We start from the raw sequence: 21,498 nt of genomic DNA, 5'->3' as shown, positions 1-21,498 counted from the left end.
AATTTCAGTTAGTTAACTGATACGACAAATTTTACGATCTACCACAATGCTGATAAGAAAGTTTAACAGAGTACCTAATTAGTGTTTTTTATTAAGGCTATTTACTTGGTCGTAAAAACATTTTTAATTGCAAAATAAAGTTGTTTATGTTATGTCTTTGTCTTCATGACGTTGGTCGCCTCCCACAATCCCGACATGAGCTCGTCGCGTTGGCGCCGCAATTCCTAATGTCATACTATCATTAAGCCATCAAAATAGCTTTCATTGAAAAGACTTTCATGAAACAAGACACACAATTATCAGCGATTCGGGGGGGAAATTGGGAAAATTTTCTGCGAATTGTAGGCGTCCCGCTGTGGATAAATGGTACAAGTTTTCCAAATATTGTATTTGTTTGAGTTTTACTCATAATACGGAACGGGAAGCATCACCACTTAAATAAATATTATACGAGTATATATATATAAATAATCTAATCATAAAACATAGAAAACTTTGAAGAAGTAAAGTTGTAATATAGTTTTTTATGAAGCTATACAGTCTCATTTAAGGCTTATTTCGCTGTACGTTTATACATTGCTGCCACATTCTATTTATACACGTATAATATTTATTATATTATATTTTTAAAAATTGCATATTATTTATAATGGGTAGTTTTAGATACATACTAACTATCAAATGTTAGCTTCAACTACGCGATATTATAACTTATACTTGCAGAATACATTCTAATACTAAAAAATTCTTTGATATTTGGCTGAGCTATAAACATCTCAAGATTAAGTGGTAATTCTCAATAATTTTTACTTCTTAAATTTTCAAGGAGTTTTTAACCACCATAAAGCGGACATTGACAAACGACGCGATTTATGTATTCATTGGTACTTCCGCATTTACATTTAGTTTCATTTACATATTATTATACCTATACGGAATAGAGATGCTGCAAGATTGAAGTGATCAGCTCTGCAGCAATTAATGTAATATATTATATAAACCGAATTGAGTTTCCTATTTGAAAATATGAAAGAAATTAAATAAAATGCAACTGTAAAACTGAGCACACAAAACAATATTTATAAAATTTTACTTACTTCACCGTATTCGATTCTAAGAAGATCATAATATGCATTATATATTATATTTTGAAAAATCAGTACAAATTTATTTTGAAAAGAATATATTATACACCCACGATGGCCGCGTGGCTTATGCGTCGGCCTATAACGTCGTGGGTCCCAGGTTATAATCCTGGGTCTGGCAAGTACACATTGTTTTTCAATTTGGGTATGACTCAGAGTATGTACCTAATAGGTTGAGCAAATGGCTGACATCCATTTCTCGTAAAAACAAAATCTGTTAATACAAACCTCCACTCTGTGGAGGCCCATATTAATATGATCTTATTAGGATCGGACATGGTCGGCAAAAAAAAAAACAAATTAATTAAGTAACTATTGAACATAAGTACATAATTTTGAAAAAACTTCTGAGAAAATATAGTATAACCAAAAGAAAAAATCTTTTTGAAAAAAGAAAAGACACCCCGCAGGAATCGAACTTGCAACTCTTGGGTTTTGCGCCCCTGCACATAGACCACTATGCTATAAGCGTGATATTTTATTGCGATAAATTTTAACGAATGTCTCTTAATACTCTCTGAAGCGCTTTCCAAATTGAGTTACTGTTGGTTGACATATTTAGAAAATGTATCGTTTCTTATAACGACTAATTGTTGAGTTATTATTTTAAAACCCGTAAAACCGTTGTGTTGTCAAGAAAACAGTTTTTCTTAGAGCACTAAAAGTTTCTGAATAATACATAGTTACCACAATAGAAAACCAAATGTTGTTTTCATTTTCTGTGCAATCCACACAGTACTATATCATATACTAAAATTGTGACAATGTGACAAAATATGTATGCCAAACCATAAACAAGTAAACCTATGTGGAATTGGTGAGGACACATGAGTTGTTAATCATAAAACATGTCTGCCCTTTGCCAATCTCTCTTGCGGTTTACGAAGGCTTGCTATGTCTCCTCCCCTTTCGTGTTTCATTATTAACAGGGCGAAGCAGAGGAATTAAACAATACTATATCGTACATATTTGAGGCATGATTACTTTTCAGCCGTTGAAAGAAAAAATGGCGTGTACGTATTGTGGCAGTTGAACAATGCGGGCTGATGAAAAAATGTTGATACTATTTTCCATTGTGATCGCTCGCAAATTTTGTAAGCACACGAACAAAGACTATCGCAATTTAGAGGATAATGAAATTTATTTTAGTAATTGTCTGCCTTAGTGACATAAGTAACTTTATCTTTTTTATTAACATACATTGTAAAATATTGTGAAATGTACTTTGAACACATACTTTTAAAACACTTTAGTGACATTACTACCAATTTACTTCACCTTGCAAGTTCACCCACACTCGCGCCTACCGCCATGTGAAACCTACAGCGCGTAGGTTGCTGTTGTAGTACCACTGCAGGATTAGGTAGGATCAACCACCTGTTTCCAGTACAACAGCTCACTGTAAACTGTAATTCGGTGAACTGCATACGTACAATTTACATATTGTAACCGTCTGAAAGATATCGAATAGGCCAAGAGTCAGTTTCAAATGCAAGTTAAATCTTAAAAGAACGAAACTGCCCCTATTTATTAATGAGGTATGTGGAATACGTAGGCACTATATAATATTGAGCTTTATTTCAATAAATACCAAAATTTTCCACATAAAATGTTTAGTTAACAGTGACGTCCCTAGACAAAATGCCACCCCTAGGCAGCACCAAAACACCGCCCCATTTTCTATACCGTATTTTTATCATCCTTTCATGACGCCAATATCTAAGAAATTTGTTTTATGGATACATTACTAACAAGACCTATAACACTAAACCTAATTTAAATGCCATCTCTACTTCAATAGACAAATATTGCGAGTCCACGGTATCAGATAGGTACATATTAAAATACATGTAACAACTTCCTAAACTCGCTAGGGACTGGTAAAAATATTTTGATAAATTTTAAATTAGGTACGTATTTACCTACCTATAATTCAAATGCAATTCGTAAATCTGCGCATGTCATTGTTGATCACCAAGGACGCGACGTCAAAGGACAACGGAAGTAAACTAGACATCGTGAACCCGGACTGTTTTTACCTTTTATAGTAATTGATACACTTTGTTTCCAACCAGTGAGCTGATTTTTTAATGAAAAGAAATTTCCTTTATTACTAAGTTTAGCTATACCTATACTTAATGATTCTCCTCGATTTGCCGCCCTTCGGGTATCTGCCGCCTCCAAGCGATGCTTAATCTGCCTACCCCCACGGGACGCCACTGATAGTTAATACCATAAAAGAAAATTATTTGTAGCACTGTTAACACCACACGCATAGATTGTGACCTCACCACGAATTAAACCAAGCGATAAAATCCCATTTCGTCATGCATTCATCTCTTCCAGGTTCCAAGTAAATCTCTGCCACGTATTTATTTTTTTCACCACTTCTATACCACCATCTACATCTCACATGGCATGGCTTCGAATAATGATATTGCATCAAATTTGAATTTTTATTCACCCGTGAATAATATGCGTAGTTGCAGTCATGACATCTCCTGGATTTAAAGTATTTCCTCATATCAAGCTCAGGGTAAGATTCGCAGATGAGACCACACTTATCACTGCTGATGAAAGAGAACTCACAGAGCTGCTACACCGGGTAGAGAAAGAGAGTCGAAAATACGGCCTCCTTATTAATAGGAATAAGACCAAGTTAATGGTTGTCGATCGGGCTAACCTTCTACCAACAGCGAGTACACTCCAAAACTTAGAAACAGTGAATGAGTTTGTATATCTGGGATCAACCATCATTCGAAAAGGCGGATGTGAAGCGGAATTAAGAAGGTGCATACAGATTGCAAAAAATACGATGACACGTTTTACCACAATATGGAGAGATCGGGGAATTTCGATTGCCACAAAAATTATGCTTATGTGAACATTAGTGTTCTCTTTATTTTTATATGGAGTCGAGTCATGGACCCTGAAGCCAACGGAGTGGAAGGCGATTCATGCCTTTGAAACGTGGTGTTGGTGCCAAATGCTTCGTATTTCTCGGACAGAACACAGGACGAACCAGTCCATCATCCAGAAACTGCAGATAAAGGAACGACTCTCGACAATATGTCTGAGATGCATTCTGAAGTTTTATTGGACAAATTGTCCGGCGTAGACCAAATAACCTGGAGGGATTGGTGGTTTTGGTTGGCTTCCAGGGAAGGAAAAACAGAGGAAGAGCGTCTGTGCGCTGGAGCGACCGAGTGAAGGAGCTAACTGGGGGATTCATTCTGCCCTGAGAGAAGCGGAAGATCGAGAAGAATGGAAAGTCTTGATCTCTCAATGAATGGAAAAATTAAAAAGTGGTTACAATTCTCAACCGTGAGTGTACGACCAAGAAGAAGATTTTACTATCTTGACAGGCTTTATTACATAATATTTTATCTATAGAATCTCTACTGGTTACAACAGTTTTCCTTTTATTTATATTTATCTGTTTTTTTTTACTTAATATAATTTTAATAGATAAAATGCATAATAAAACATAAACAATTACCCGTGTTAAGTAATGTGCACTAAATTTATTATTATACGGATAAGTCTTTGAAGTAACAAACGAGAAATGGCCGTCTTAATAGACGTAAATAGCAAGTGTCCGAGTTGCAGAGCTCAGAATTTATCAACGCGGAGATTCAATTAACCGTGTCTAAGTTTCTTAAAAGTGCCATACTTTTAAGGGGCAAGGTGCCCAAGATGGATGTAAAAAAAGTGGGATAACGATTGCAATTAGTTAAACGTCGCGGGAGTGGGGCAATCGTTAGCGGCGCCACGCCGTTGCTTAACGCCGTCGGAGGAAACACTTCGTTAGTCTCGCGCAGGTGTTTCGAACCGGCTCTGGTAAAATTAAGTCTGCAATGCCATCGTGGGGTAAACTTAAGAATATTAATAAAAATATATTACTGAAACAACTTAAAGTATACCTTTATAAATATCTATCAACATAAAATTGAACTAATGATCTCAAACGTTAATTATTAAGTACTCGTCACTTGGACTTATCACTAGGGCCCGGATTTATATGCTAGTGCATGTTTTGTTAGGGTGTATGCACAGCTATGAGAGTTGCACAGAAATCTGTTTTGAAAGACACGAAATCCAAAAATAAAAATTTATTGTGCATATAAATGCATATTTGAGACGTTAGTGCATATTTTAGAGCTTTTGAATTTATAATTTTAGTTTTTTTTTTATTATTTTATCGAAATATAACTAAGTTAGGAAGGAAGATAGTTTAGATGCACTTGCATTTTTAATGCCATCTCCGAGCTGTGGATTTATCAGTGAAAAAAGTGAAGTCAACTTGGGCACTATTATTTAAAATTTGCCCAAGTGGACGTTGAGAGGTAGTTTTCAGCATATAAACAGAATACTGACAGATACCTATGCGGAAAAATTTAATGCCAGAGCATAATATTGAAAAAAATAATGTAATTTTTTTTCGGGCAAAAAACAGAAAATAGTAAGTATATAGGAATAGTTAAGTGTGTCGTTTTTGTTTTTTATGTTATGTTTGGTTTACATTGCATTTATTATTCAATTATCTGTAGGTACTTGTGAAAAAACTATTTTGAAAATTGTAATTGATTAACTTTATATTCTTTGTTTGTGTTTTTTGTTCTGATATTGTATTATGTTGAAAAATTATTAACTAGTTATTCGATTTGTTGTCAGTAATATTGGGTAAAGTGGGTATTTACAATTTTTTCCCACAAAAAATGTCAATTTTTAACTGCATATTTCTTTGGTTTTAGTGCATATTTTATTGATTTTAAGTGCATACGTGCATGCATATAATCATGTTTTTTGTTGCATACAAATCCGGCCACTACTTATCACATTACATTGTATTAGATTATAATGATTAGTCAATACCAAACCTTTCGAATAAGCAGTTCATAGAAAATCTCCCAATTAATTAATCATTTCTTGCATACTATTTTTGTCCAAAATAACATAGAACTATTAAATAATACTAAATTCGCATAGATTACTAAATTAATACTATCTTAATATAATATGATATTACCATTATACACATCCTCAAAATGTAAGACAGTGTACAAGACGTGCATACAATATACAATCGTACAAACAGTTCGGTGTTTTGTAATAAATATTATTTATCTATATAAAATTAAACTTAGTAGTTGGTCATTATACCAAATTAAAATACGATAGAACTACAAATGGTGACCCCGACAGAAAGGGATGAATTACAAATGGTGTATAGATATTTTCCGTGATTAGTTCTTACTTTTTTGTCAAGATTGTCTTACATGTTACAAGGTTCTTGACGACATCAGTCGACGTTTTCAACCTCCACAAACCGTCTCTTTTCAGTATGTATTTTTCATAGAAATACAAAATCCATGAGTATAGTTATACCTATGACGTTCTTCAATAATCTATGAAAATAATAACTGAATAAGTATTTAGTTAAGTACGCTTGGCGAGAGGATACAAAATGACTACAGAGACGCCATAAAATCTGCTGATTTACAATTAAATTTGGTAGATTTATATTCCTTCATCTTAACTGGACGATTCGGGCGCGTGATATAGATTTTTTAGCGATAGTTTTGTGCTTTGTAAGTAATATATGAATATGAACGATGCTCTAAGAAAAGTGTATATTGAGAAATGTTAGGGTTAGTTGTCAGAAACGTTACTCATAGTAAAAAGGTCATTATGCTATTAATAAGAAATAATTGTCTTAAATAATATTATCGAAGCCTTTTATTGACTTCATTTACTAACCAAAAAATACCCATAATTTCGGCCTCGTATCTTGGTCCCAAAGTAAAAAGTGTGGTGTGTATCATCATGATAATGTGTAATAATTTAGCCAATGTGTTTTTACGTTTTCAGTTAGAAAATTCAAAATGTTACGTGAGTTTTGACCAATATACTTCTTAAGATACCTGGGCAATCTTTTTAACCATAACATATTTATATTTAGTCTAACACAATAATATTTGACTAGCGTAAAAGTTAAAATATATACGGATGTATTGTTGTATATAAATACTACAGAAATCACCATTAAAACATAATACAATAAGTTTCTAATAATATAAGTATTTTAATTCTTGGCAGGGATTAATAATTGTCATACATATATTTTTCAAGCCTTTAGGCTCTGGTCTCTAATACATATAATATTCAACATATATAATTTTGTAAACACTTCTGAGAAAAAATATTATTATAACCAATAGAAAAAATCTTTTTGAAATCGGACCTGCATCTCTCGGGTATCGCGCCCACGCACATAGACCACACAACTAAGTTATAAGTGTACGTCCTGAGTGGCAGCGTTCGGCGCAGCGTTGAGCGTTTTGCGCAACTTAAACGTATAACCGTGTGTGAAAATGTTCGTAGACAATGTCTTTTTTTGGTTATAAATTTATACGGTTATACGTTTGAGTTGCGCATAACGCTCAACGCTGCGCCGAACGCTGGCACTGTCGAGTGATCCGTGATGTCGGTTAGTAATTAAAGTAATACCTACTATGATTTAAAATACAAAAAGCTGATCGCCAATAGTAGCTCAATTTAGAAAACGCTTCAGAGAGTATTAAATGTCATTAGTTACAATTTATTGCAATTAAGTATGACGCCTTTAGCATAATGGTATATGTGCGTGTGTGCGATACCAGAGAGATGCCGGTTTGATTCCTGCGGGAATTTACTTATTTCAAAAAGGTTTTTTCTATTGGTTATAATATATTTTCTCAGAAGTGTTTTCAAAATTATGTATGTTGGATAATTAGAATGTTACATTCTTAAATCTTGTGAATTATTCGTTGAATAAAAAAATAGTTAAAACGTTAAAAATTATGCTACATAATTCTTTGCCTTACATACGATTAGAAGCATTATTTATATTAACCATGACAATATCTTATTGTTAAAACACAGTTGTTTGTCATGGCTTATGACTGGTTTTTCTTCTCTGGTTGAACGGATGTCCGTTCGCAGAGCTAGACGCATTTGTTATTTTAATTGGGAGCGGCAGAGGCAACTTAGTACTTTAACGCTAAACGTGATACTAGATATCGTACTATTAAGCTGTTGTGATAAATCGAAGAAAAGCATTGGAAATGTTTTGAATGCATCTGAAACGTACGTGTAATTTTATAGTTATACTAAAAAATTTTATCTTACACCTACAGATTTTTCTCTTTTAATACACTCTCAGTTTTATATCTATATTTTAACTAGGACATGCAAAATAATAAAGAAAATATATTACCGGAAAACCGTTAATATTAATATGTACTGAAAAATGGTTTACCGCTTAACCGCTTAACCGCTTAACCGTTAACCATAAACTCTGGGTCCGAACATACATTGAACATGTGAGAATTTTTACGCCAGACTCGGGATTCCAATCCGGGACCCACGACATTCTAAATTGACGCGTTTCCCGCTCAATCACCGTGGAATATTTTTCAATATACTAAATCCTTTTTTTTCTGTTTTAATTATTGCCACCTAAATATTAAATAATTAATAATAAATATTATATTGACTATTTAACGTCATACAATAATTATGTTCCTAATGTAAATTTATAATTATTGTTCATTACTTAGCAAACTGTCGTTATACTATTAAAATAGTATTATTAATGTTTAAGATATCTCAGTAGGTACAGATGAGGCGTGTATTTTCAAAGTGAATTTATTCCACTACTTGACGAAAATGAGTTATGAATGCCAGAATTTAAAGGATACAATTTAAACAAGTATTTTTTGTTTATAAAAACCTTATAGCAGTCAATCTAATAGAAAAATCAACTCCAAAATCGGTATTAGTTACAAAAGTAACTTATTCCAATACAAAAAACATATATGGCATAAACACCACAAACAGTTTTTTGGCGTTTACCAAAAATTTGTTGAAGTGGAATAAGTTCACTTTGAAAATATACGCCTCAGATATGAGAGAAAAAATAGGTATATTAAATAAAAATGTTAAATGAAATAATTATTCATAGTAAAACAGACGCTCTATTTTTAGATGTGAAAATGAAAGAATTTAAATATTTTCATTTGGCATTCTGTAGGTACTTTATTCCACCCAGAATGAGCGAGCAACCGATGACATATTATTGTAATAATTATTATTGTGAACGTATTACACGTTAATTTTTATTTGTTGTTTTTATCATTTTAAAATATAATATTACCTATGTTATTCATTCTACATCCTAACCTTTATCGTTCCACCAGGTTATGATAAATTAACTTTAATATTAAGTGTTTTTCAAATTCATTCATCCACATTGGTGTAGTACCCACGTATAAAATCCGTCTTGTTATAAATATACACCCGTGGGTCGTAGATTTGACTCTTGACTGGACAAAAATACATGTTGTTTGTATCTAGTGAAATTGCCCATTGAGTTGACCGAACGGCGAATAACTATTCTTTGTAATAGATTGGAGCCCTACATCACATTTCAGTATAACTTTAGAAAATTCAAAGTCATTATTGTATTGTAAATCAGTATAGCCATTTTAAAATTAAACAGTATTCAAATTAATATTAAATTTGTTTTCTTATTATCCTTGTGGTAAACCACATAATTAAACATACTTTTAAAAACTATTTAATTTATTTAAATTAACGAATAGTTCACATGATTTAAGAGTGTAACATTCTTATTTAACATACATCATTTGAAAACAGAAATATATTTTAGAAAAGGAATGTTACATTCATAAATTCTATTAATTATTAGCAAGTGGAAGTATTTTAAATCTAAAATTTAGAGATAGCGGGCTATGCGTAATCAATTTCAATTAGTACGTATTATTGCTACCTCAATTCAAAATACAAAAGCCAATTGACAATATTAGCAAAATTTGAGAAGCGCTTAAATTGTATTAGTTAATTTCGTTGTAATTATATTGGGTGCAGTACATTGACCGGAATTCGATGGGTGTAGGTTCGAGTCCTTTCTAGCACCGAATTATTTAAAAGATGTTGCGTAATAATAATATTATGTATGTTTATATGGTGTCTTCCAATTATCCGTACGTACCTACTTACTTTTGTAAATTCATTTTCTTTAACAGTCTAATTCTGTTAACCATTATTGGTGGAAAACATTGTATTTATAATAAAATAAAACATAGGTATATAATATTGTAAATTATTATTACATATTACACACAAATTAATAAAGAATAAGACCAGTTGAATTTTACATAATATGCATTGGACTTCATCGACTCGATTGCTTATAACTATTATTTAAATTTTTGAGAGTAAAGTGTTAATTATAATATTATATATATTAATGTATTTATTTAACAATGGTAAATTTAATTGAATTATTTTTAAATAATAAGGTTTATTTGATTATTGTCAATACATAATTGTCGGATATCTATAGCTGATTAGTATCAATGGTGTGTTTAGTGACTGATTAAGAGACCCCCTGCAATAAAAAATAATAATCTATTTTTTAATTTTCCAAATAATTAACGCAGGATTTTTGTTATGCTTTGGGTAATATTTTACTCAATTTGTCAAATATGCGCATTATTTTTAAAAATTTTAATATTTTAACTCTTCGGAGGCCCTCTTTTAAATTTTATCACGAATCGGTTGCGTCATAAAATGCGCCGTTGTAAAGTTCTTATAGCTGTAAACATACCTAATAATTAATATATATATATATTTCATTTATAATTTTTTATTTCAATAACAAATATTAAAAATGGGAACCTCTTTTAAGCAACTGTTTTTGTTAGGAGTATTATCTTTTACCATTTTTGCACTTAGGTAAATTAGTTTTCAGCAGAGTTTGTTTTCGATAAAAATGTGAAGTTTCCAGAAATTTATATTTATCGCAAACGTACCGTAAAATATTCGAACAGAAAATTTTACAGCTGGTTACAGACACAAGTTTTTCGATTACACAAAGCTTTACAAGTAAATTTTTGTTTCACAAAACAATGACGATTGATTGATTTTATATTGAATAAATAAAAAAACTTTTTAACTATATATATATGAGCAACTTTTTCACCATTTCCTGGTACCTAAACTAATTTTTCTTATGAATAATTTATTCGACTGAATATAATCTTCCAAAGAAATCTTAAAGCGCGTAAAATTATGTTCCACGGTTTTGTGCTACCAGTGATGAAGTAACTTCAATCTACATAGTCAAGATAATACAACGTGATATAAAACGATACTTTTTTGGCATAAAGTAAAAAGGTTACATTATAAAAAACATTTGTTTTAGGACGTAGACAAAGTTTTATGATATTATGATAGAAATTGCCAAACTCACGTAATGAAAATGGCCTAATCTAGGCGCGCACACATATGGGGGGATATTATAATAAATTATTTAGGTGAATGGAATATTACATTTATGTTTCCATCGTCAGAACTTCATAACTGATGATCGCGACCTGTTTTATTTGGCTGTCGAACAGTCTTCTCAACGGGTTGCCCCCACTTATCTCGGCATTCTACGATACGTAAGGCATATGGCCCCTACAGGACCCGTAGCATTTATTAATTGGTACAACCATCTAAGGCCCAAGGCATGTGCCCAATGTTTGTTTTAATACTTTGATGCGGTATGTCTAAAAGATAAAGAGCGTGGACCACACAAACATAATATACTGAAGATCCTTATAATCATGCGCATTTAATAATCACTTGTGGATGTGATTGCTCGCAATTGCTCGTAAGTGAGCACCCTTAGTGATACTTACAATCCATATATTTACAGCTTGATTAAAAGTACGAAATATATGGGTATGGTGAATGTACCAGGATAAGTTTAAGCGACAAGAAGCTATAATTACTGGGTGGAGTAAATGTGCTAGATTTTACCCTCTCTCGCTGCCTTAATACTTTGGACGCTGAAGAGGCACCTGGCGCGTAATTACCAGGCTTCCGATCGATGTAATTAAATTGCATTTTAAATGTGGTAATTAAAAAATCATTATCTAGTCAGCAGCGAATGAGTTAATAAACAATAATAAATTATTAAAGATATCTTTTGCAAAATACTTCCCACAAACCATTTTTCTGTATGCACGTCTGGTCCTAGCATATATATCTATCTATAGCTCAGCGGATGAATAGCCGACTGCTACTAAGTAGTCCTAAAACTTGCTAAATCAAAGAAATCATCATATTTAGCAGAAGATTGTGGCAGTTAGTGAATTATAACCAAACTCTTGAGAGTTTACACTTAGTCCATTCTATACCTTATGTTTCATTACTACCACACTACTTACATAGGATATTATTACTTATTATAGTGCTAAAAAAATCTATTGGAGGTTTTTACCTGAAAATGGGAAATTGAGTATAAAAATATTATATAGTCAGCTATTTAAAACATTTCCTAAAACGAGTGAGATAAATTACTGTTTTAAAAACTTCCGAGAATTTCCGGTAAACAATTCCTTACAATTATTTTAATTTTAATGTAGTCTCCCGAAATCTAAAATGCAAATAGGTAAATGCGTGGCTTTACAATAAAATCTAATAAGATAGCGTTTTTATATTCGAGTAACCATGAAGTTGGGGAAAATCTCGGAAAAGCGAGAGGTCCGCTTCATAAGGGAGATCCGTTCACTGCAAAATTAGCCTTTAGGGAAATTTCATGGTCTACTTGATAGTCGGATAGTGCCACAAGACATTGTATACAATATTGAACGAGGGAAATTTGCATTTGAAGGCCTATACCTTATTTTACATTATTTTATTTAACCAAAGTCAGTGTGGCAAAGTTCATCGAGTGGAAAAATGGCGTGATGCATACAAATTAACCACAGAAATGAAGCAATATATAACTTTATTAAATATTTTAGAATATTTAGTTACATAATTTGAAAACACTTCAGAGAAATACCGTATTTCCTCGATTATAAGACGTACACTTATTTTTCTATACAAATAATAAAAAATAAAACATTGTGTAAACATTAATATAAGTACATCATGGCCCCCATAAGGGTGGGGGGGTCTGACAGGGCTTTAGCCTGGGGGCCCGGGTTCAGGAGGGACTCGGCGAGGCCAGTTGACCAGATAAGTGAGATAAACATGCAGCACAAATTTGCTTTAATTGTAAAAAAATGTCGCATGCGGTGCTATTTTCCTTCGATAATATTATTATTTAAAATATATAGTTATACGATAAAATTTTAATTATGTATCGACACTCGACAACTCCTTAATTCAAATGGATGTATTAAAATATACAACAAAATACATTAAATATACCTACACATTAATTTTACCCCGTACATCATTTGGAAAACGCTACTGTAGAGCATCACACTGCCTTTATCCTTAAAGATAGGTAGGGGGGCCGTCAAAAATCCTGGCATGGGGGCCTGGTTCATGATGTGGGGGCCATGAAGTACATACAATCACAATAAATTTAAAATACAAAATCCGATAGCCAATAGTAGCTTAATTTAGAAAATGCTTCAGAGAGTATTATAATAGACATTAGTTAAAATTTGTCGTTATTAAGTATGGTACCTTTAGTATAGTGGTCTAAGTGCGTGTGCGCAAAACCCGAGAGACGCAGGTTGAATTCCTGCAGGATGTCTTACTTTTTTCAAAAAGATTGTTTCTAATGGTTTTAATATATTTTCTCAAGTGTTTTTAAAAATTATGTATGTAGGTACAATAAAAACAATTTAAAAATCGGCATACTATTTATGTATTATCACCATCAGAGTCTGAAATTTCTTAAGATTCAGTGTCCATTGATTTATTTAGATTTATTTTGATGATTCTAGAAATAGTTGAAATATAAAGATGACGAAGTACATATTAATTGAAATATGTGTAATTTAATGGGCTGGGTAACCTAAGATATACCAATAACGAAAGTGTTACAAACGATGCCCAGTTGGACTCAAAATCACGTTTACTGGATTCCCTCCAATGTGCTCTACCAGCTAAGCTATGTGCATATTATCTAATTATGGCGAAATTAATAGTATTATTTCCATTTTTGAAGTGCTTCACAAATTGACTTAATTTTGGCAGTCAGCTTTTGTATTTTAAATCAAAGTATCAATTACCTTAATTACTGACCTGTATCAAGATCACTCTTTGAGAATCGATGTCTCCGCCGAATTTTAGGGATACATTGGTACGACCGGGTTACAAACACCCGAGTTCGTGAGCGGACACAGCAGCCTTCGGTGATTGAGGTAATCACAAGAGACGCTTTACGTGTTCCGGATGCCGCTTTGTGGCACAGCCTCAAGGGTTCCGTTGCCTTGGCCAGCCCTCCATCACTCGGCAGCGGTGCTACAAAAGTGACCTACGCGCTGCAGGACTAACATGGCGGTAGGCGCAAGAGTTGGCGATGGACCGAGGGAAGTGGCGCAAAATTGTGTTTCCTCTATGCCCTAATGCTGTGTCGTGACAAGGTGAAAGAAGAAGAAGAAGGATCACTCCAAAATTTAGTTATAATGTAGGTACGTGCACTTGCTAATAATTTAATAAAGTATTAGTTGTCGAATAAAAGAATATTTTAATGATATCTGATGTATAAAGACGTAAAAATACTATATAAATGATATTATAATATAAAGATAGAATAAACTTCATTCACGTAAAATTAAAACGGAAATTAAAAGCAGACAGATATGCAGAATGGAGAAATACACTGATTTGATTTTAAAAAAAAAACCAATGAGATAAACGAATATAACAGTTGGATTTATGTATATTCCTGTTTACTCAAGGCCGTCTATCTATTCTATATTATAGTAGTCAGACGTCGGACAAATTTGCGAAGTTTCGATGATAGTGATAGTTATTGCGTAACTTCGAATCCAACATGTTAACCTGTTCACTGTATTATATGTCAATTTTTCGTTTCTACAAACAGTATTTCATAATATTGCATTTGAAGTAACTATTAAAATGACTCATAATACTCCGATCTAAATTTACAGTCTTATTAGTTATTCTATAGTTAATCACTAAAATTAGTGTAATTGCCTATTGAATCGAATAAAATGTACGCGCGTTAGAAGTTATACTTCTTTGGCGTAACAAAACAAAAACAATACTTGTGATAAACTAGATTCTTTGACTAGCTCTTAATTATCTTGTTAAATTACACACTCAAGAAAAAGAACCGTTTATTGGAACGCCGTTGGTTTATTTCTATACACTTTAACCTATATTACTAAATTATATAATGGTTTCTTGTTGTTTTTATTTTTAAAGCACCAACTGTCTCACTCTGACGTTTAATCGTTTGTTTACGTAAGGAATTGCAAATGGCCGACAATAATAAATTCGCTGCTTAGGCAACGAAACAATTCTGAACTATAATATTATACTGTATAATCGTCACGATTGCAGTATCATACTGCGGCATAAAGATAGTGCGTCCGGCTGTTAACCGAACAATCGGTGGTTCGAATCCAATCGAGTTGCGTTTTTTTTCGTGTGAAAATATAAATTATGTGTAACATGTCACACGCCAAAAATGCACTCTGATCTGATTTTCCAAACGCGCCAAAAGAAGCATAGCTTCAAAAATAGTCTTTATTGTTATAATTAAACTATTTAGAATGTATTTATAAATGACTATAAAGTTATTGAGAAGAAGATTGAGTTATTATACAATGGGACCAGTCTCAAGAAATAAAAAAATAAAATAAGATTGCAAGGAATACCTTTCTCAAAATGGGTTAGCAATCGAGATCTCAACATATACATGAAAAGTATGATTTACTTTGATTCACCTTCCAATAACTTTTCTATGACATGTATTTCTAAGACGTTCAATGGATCGTGAGGTCACTGCCATAAGTTGGTAGGTCGATAATTTAGATATTTAGAGTAAAGTTAACAACGGATTATGTTATTGTATATATAAAAATATGTACCGGTGGTAAAAACAACATTCAAGGTCATCCCATATATTATAGAACATGCACATAAAGCAAAAAGAAATTAACATCACGCCTTATTTTATACTTTTTAGAGGACATGTCAAACTTTAAAATAGTAATTACTCTATAACGCAGTAATAGTAGGTATATTCAAAAGTAACCTCCCACTGTATCTTAAGCGTAAAGTGTTCAACCAATGTGTGCTACAAGTGCATACGTATGCATGTTAATTATGGACCATTAATGTGAAACAAATCTGCGCAACGTGACATGAATAGTTGCACGTTAGGCATAAATGGAAAAACCACAAGATAAACCAATGGATAAGGAGTCAGAGAATAGTACGCGATGTGATAAAGGTTGCTTAAACCGCGCGGCCATCGTTGTATATATTGTAATGTCATCTCGAATGGAACCCGGAATCCCTGGTGTGAGAAACCAGTGCACTACGCATTGGACTGCCGTTTCTGTTATAAATCTGTTATATTTTATTAAGATCCAAAATCATGTGAGTAAGACTGTCAAACTTTATTACATATAAGAAAAATCACCGGTTCAAATACGGCTTCGCGTCTTCCTCCATACCCAGTGTAAGTAATGGAAAAACGTACTGTGATTAAATTAGAATCAGCCGTTAGCTAAATGGCTGGAGCATTTTTCTTTTCGGCTCTCTCCGCAAAAGGTGAACATTTTAACCGAAAGAATAAAGTATTTCAGTCGCGGGGTGTTTTAGGCCCCGGAAAACACCTCGGAGCCCCCCGTCCCCCGCCGACTGCTCCCGCTCTTCCGCCATGAATAATTGATGACACAGGTTGGCCCATCCATCATTCTCGGTGCAAATCTTTCTTTAAAACTTTACTCTTACATACTCATTACATACTCTTACATGCATTACTGCATAATGCTTACTTATTGCATGCAATAATGCTGTTGCAGCTGAAATATTTAAGTTGTATTAAAAAAATATACACTATTTTTTTTATTCAACGAATAATTCAACATTTTAAGAATGCAACATTCTTTTATTAAATATAAATAATTTGAAAATACCTCAGATATATCACCATCATCGTCAGCTTGAATCCATCTACTATTGGATGAAGGCCTCTCCAAGCTGATTCTACTTATATCGGTCCTGTGCGTTGCGTTGCCATGCACTTCCGCAGAACTTTATCAATAAATTGTATCGATCTCTCCTCCTCGATCCTCTAGGTCTACCTTGCGGACGTTTTGTACCTCTTGGATACCACTGGATGACTAAATTTGTCCCTTCATCGAGCTATGTGTCCAGCCGATCTCCATTTGAGGTTTTTAACAAAATCTATCACATCGCAAACCCTTGTCTGCTTCCTTATCCACTAATTCCTCTTTTTGTCCTTTCGCGTAATGCCCAGTATGCACCTCTCCATACCAAGCTGTGCTTCTAAATTTCAGGATCTCTCTTTTACTCAGATATATACCTACTAGAAATACAAGTATTGGCAAGTGCTGGTCAAAATACAAAAACCGATTGCCAGAAATTAACGTTCATAAAAATTTGTAAAAGCATTTTAAGATGTAAAAACTACAAGTTAATTTTATTGCACTATTAGATAAAACTCACCTGGATCGATTTGTCTAGTTTTCAAAATCGTTTCAATATCTGAGGTGTCGTATGTATATTATGTTTAAAAATATTTTTTTCTAACAACAAAAATAACTATAAACTAAATTACTATTTTTGATTCTAAGCAGACCATGTGAAACTACAAAGATGAGATCAGGGAACTCAGAAATAATGGGAACTGAAATACATAATGGGTAAGGCGATAGCAGGTTACCGACTCGAGTAAGGAAGAATCCGGGTTAAAGTTACACACGTGTCAAGAATACGTTTTACGTCGAATACTGAAAACTGCTCTCGGTTTATGCATTTACGCTCATTTAATGTTGGTGTATTACACACACTATTGCACGTACATAATGCGTGCTTCATTTTCGTAGGACACTCACACATTCAAAACCCTGCATCAAGATGCGGCGTATTGAATATAGCCTATCGGTATTCTATTTATTATGTGTTCTGTGGATGAGATATTACTCTGGAGATATTGTATGAGAAATATTATTTAGTCACTCACCCAAACCATTGATTCATTGTGCTGTTAATATATTTTTTAATTAACATGTGGTTCAATATCAAATACTATTACACAATATTTTATAATTATTGATTATTTTATGGGTATATTAATGGTTTATGTTATATATTGTCCCAATTAAATGGTTTTTTTAACATATTCCGTAATATTGATTCGTTTCTATCGAATATTGATCAAAATCCCTGGGTTTCAACGTTATATCGGAATGTGAAAGCATATTATCATCGATGTGAGTCTTTTAAATCAGACTTGTTTGTCTATTTGACAGTTAAAATTTCAACGACTTTGTACTTGGGGTACCCAGTTGTCCCGTAGCCCAATTGTCCTGGCGGCCAGTCAGTGTTACCCAGGTGCAAGATTGTCACATTTCAAAATCAATATGCAAATAACCAGCCTCTATGACGATGAAAAATAATAGATATGTCGTAATTTTACACTTTAAAAATAATGTTCATACCTAATAATATTATATTATTCATTCAGATACCACAATATTAAAGTTCTATCTTATCTTAGAAACTTTTAACTTTCTAATATCTGAACCCTATAATATAACATCACATGTCATGTTTTATTTTACATTGTTCAACATTTAACACTTCATAATATTTTATTTTATTGACTAATATTAGTGATATTCAAACTGTGTGCCACAGCGCCTTAGGGTACCACAAGCTGTTATAAAAATAATTCCAAACAATCTAAAAATAACGCGTTGATTTATATTCCATTATTGCACCAGTTTGAGAATTCAAATGCTTCTTTCAATGATACTAAATTAGTTTTGAACAGCAGATAACTTACCAAATACTCGTTTCAACAATACTTTTATGTAATAGTTCACATAAATTGAAGATCTGACAAAAATACAGTAGATAACGTCCTATGTTGGTATGAAGTTATGCGTTGTTTGGGCGTGGAAAATTACCGAATCTATGCGAATCAAATAGCCGGGTGCCGGACGAAATCCCGAAGGCCGAAATCCTTAAAATATTTAAAATAGTGAAATGATAATAATATAGAAGTAGATATAATGCATAAAATTTGAGACTTTGACTTTAAGTCTAATTAAGGTCGATACTGGATGCCTAAATATAGATAGTTTGATTCTAAGATCAAATAAACTGTGTGGATAACTGTGGACTCACGCATCCAACTGATTAGTATTTTCGGACGCTGTGAAGAAATCTTTAGACATAAGGGGCGCCGCAAGACGAATAAGTTTGAAAACCAATGGTCTATACGATTGTAGGCAATTAAACCGCTGTTCTATGGGTCTCGTGTTACTTTGGGCACGAACAACAATTTTATGAAGTAAAAATCGTAAACCGCGGTGTAACAATACAACCGCGGTGGTGCGTTTTAACTGCCGTCATTTTTCCCACGTTCCGAGCGAGGTTTTTCTGTTTGCTGTAAAAATAATATTTCACCACAGTGCAGGTTGTTTTTTCCGCCCAGTTTGGTTTACTTGTGTTTTCCCAGAAAAAACCGTCGCGCACTCCGAAAACATTTCAGGTGAAAATACAAATATTGGAAAAGAAATTTTTGTTTACCTAACGAAGTGGGTTAGGCAAAAATTTGCGGATTAAGGCCAACACATGAATCCGATTCAAAGTAAGAATATTTACAAGTATCTATCTGTGGTAAAGCTTCAAAAGAAACTTGAAAGCTCTTTGTAGATTTGTTTTTTCTTGACATAAATTTCTCGTTACCTCACATGAGTATAATCGAATCTTTACAACTTTATAAATACGCATATACAATCCACTGTATTAGACACACTGAGCCTTTCGATTTAAATTCTAGATTAGAGCCTATAAATTACCTTTTTTTCTGTCAAAAATAATGGAAAAATTATGAGAATATCCCACATTAGAATCTGTCAACCGACTATTCTAATTACTTAAGGTTTTCTTCTGTTAAAATCAAATCATTTTTTGCGAGCGCGGTATCACTTTTCAACATATTCATGCACTATGCACACTCTTCAAAGTTATGGTACATTCACACTGACACAGAATATAATAAATTTTCTCTTACACACCTAATTAATAAATTCATACACTGTAAAAATATTATTATTTAAACCTACCAACTTGAGCTTCAATATTGTGACTATACCAAAATTAAATTTAATACAAAGAAAGAGGATGTAGGAGGAGAGGAAAGGAGGAAATATAAAAAAAAAAACAATAAAATTATGAATTGGTTATTTTTTTCAATACCAAATACCATACAATACCAAATACATTTACCAAATGCCGCCTATTCGACGCTTGCATTCTGACGATGCTGCTTTACGGTAGCGAATCATGGCACCTTACGAAGGCTCAAAGCAACCGTATACTGAGCTTCGAAAACAGATGTTTGCGACGGATACTGGGTGTACGGTGGTATGACTTTAGGAGTAACGAGGAGATAACAGAACGCACCAAACAGCCTCTCATCACACTGAGAGTGAAGAGGTGACGTTGGACCTGGCTCGGCCACGTGCCTGAGGGTACCAGAAGAAAACCTCAACCTGATTTGCCTGTTCTTCAAGCCGATCCGATTCCAGCGTCCTGTAAGGCCACAAAATACTATCTATAGAGTATGTACGGCGGAGCTACGGGATGCTGGTTTGACCCGAAACGAAGCAATAAGACTGGCGAGCGACAGGGATTCCTGGAGGCGCCACGTGGTGTTCAAATTTTCCAACTAAGGGGCGAATATGGCCGAAGAAAAAGAAAGAAGCCAAAACTTAATAAAATTAATTATTATAATATAAACATGACATAATATGTAAGTGTAATAATAAATTGGAACGCTTTAACGAATTTACATTTTAGAACGTTTGTCAAAATTATCAACACAAAAAATGTCTCATGTTGCATTCTTAGTATTGTTTCGCGAATTTTTCATGTAGGTCTCGTATTCATTTTAATACTAAGTTTGTGCCTTTTTTACAATAAAAAGCTTTCGTATAATTTAAGATTAAATAGAGCTTAAAACAATGCTTTCAAGTGGCTTATAACCTAATATTACATAATTAAGTATTATAATATTGCTCTACTTACCAACATCGTCAAAGCTTATGGTGGCACGACACATTATAATGGTATTATTATATTCAACTGTTGTTTCTTCACACTCTGGCATTAAACCTAACCATTTAAGATAAGAAAACGCATATTTGTGTGACGTTTAACGATTAAGAGGGATGGCGCGAGCGAAAGGTTGACAATATTAAAACATTATTTAAGACAATGGGGAGGATTATCTTAGCACCGCTTTTATACCCTAAATTAT

Source organism: Rhyacophila brunnea, unplaced genomic scaffold (assembly GCF_057557595.1).
Source record: "Rhyacophila brunnea isolate RB1 unplaced genomic scaffold, BYU_Rbru_1.0 scaffold_8, whole genome shotgun sequence".
Lineage (NCBI taxonomy): Eukaryota > Metazoa > Arthropoda > Insecta > Trichoptera > Rhyacophilidae > Rhyacophila > Rhyacophila brunnea.
This window is presented reverse-complemented; position numbering follows the sequence as displayed.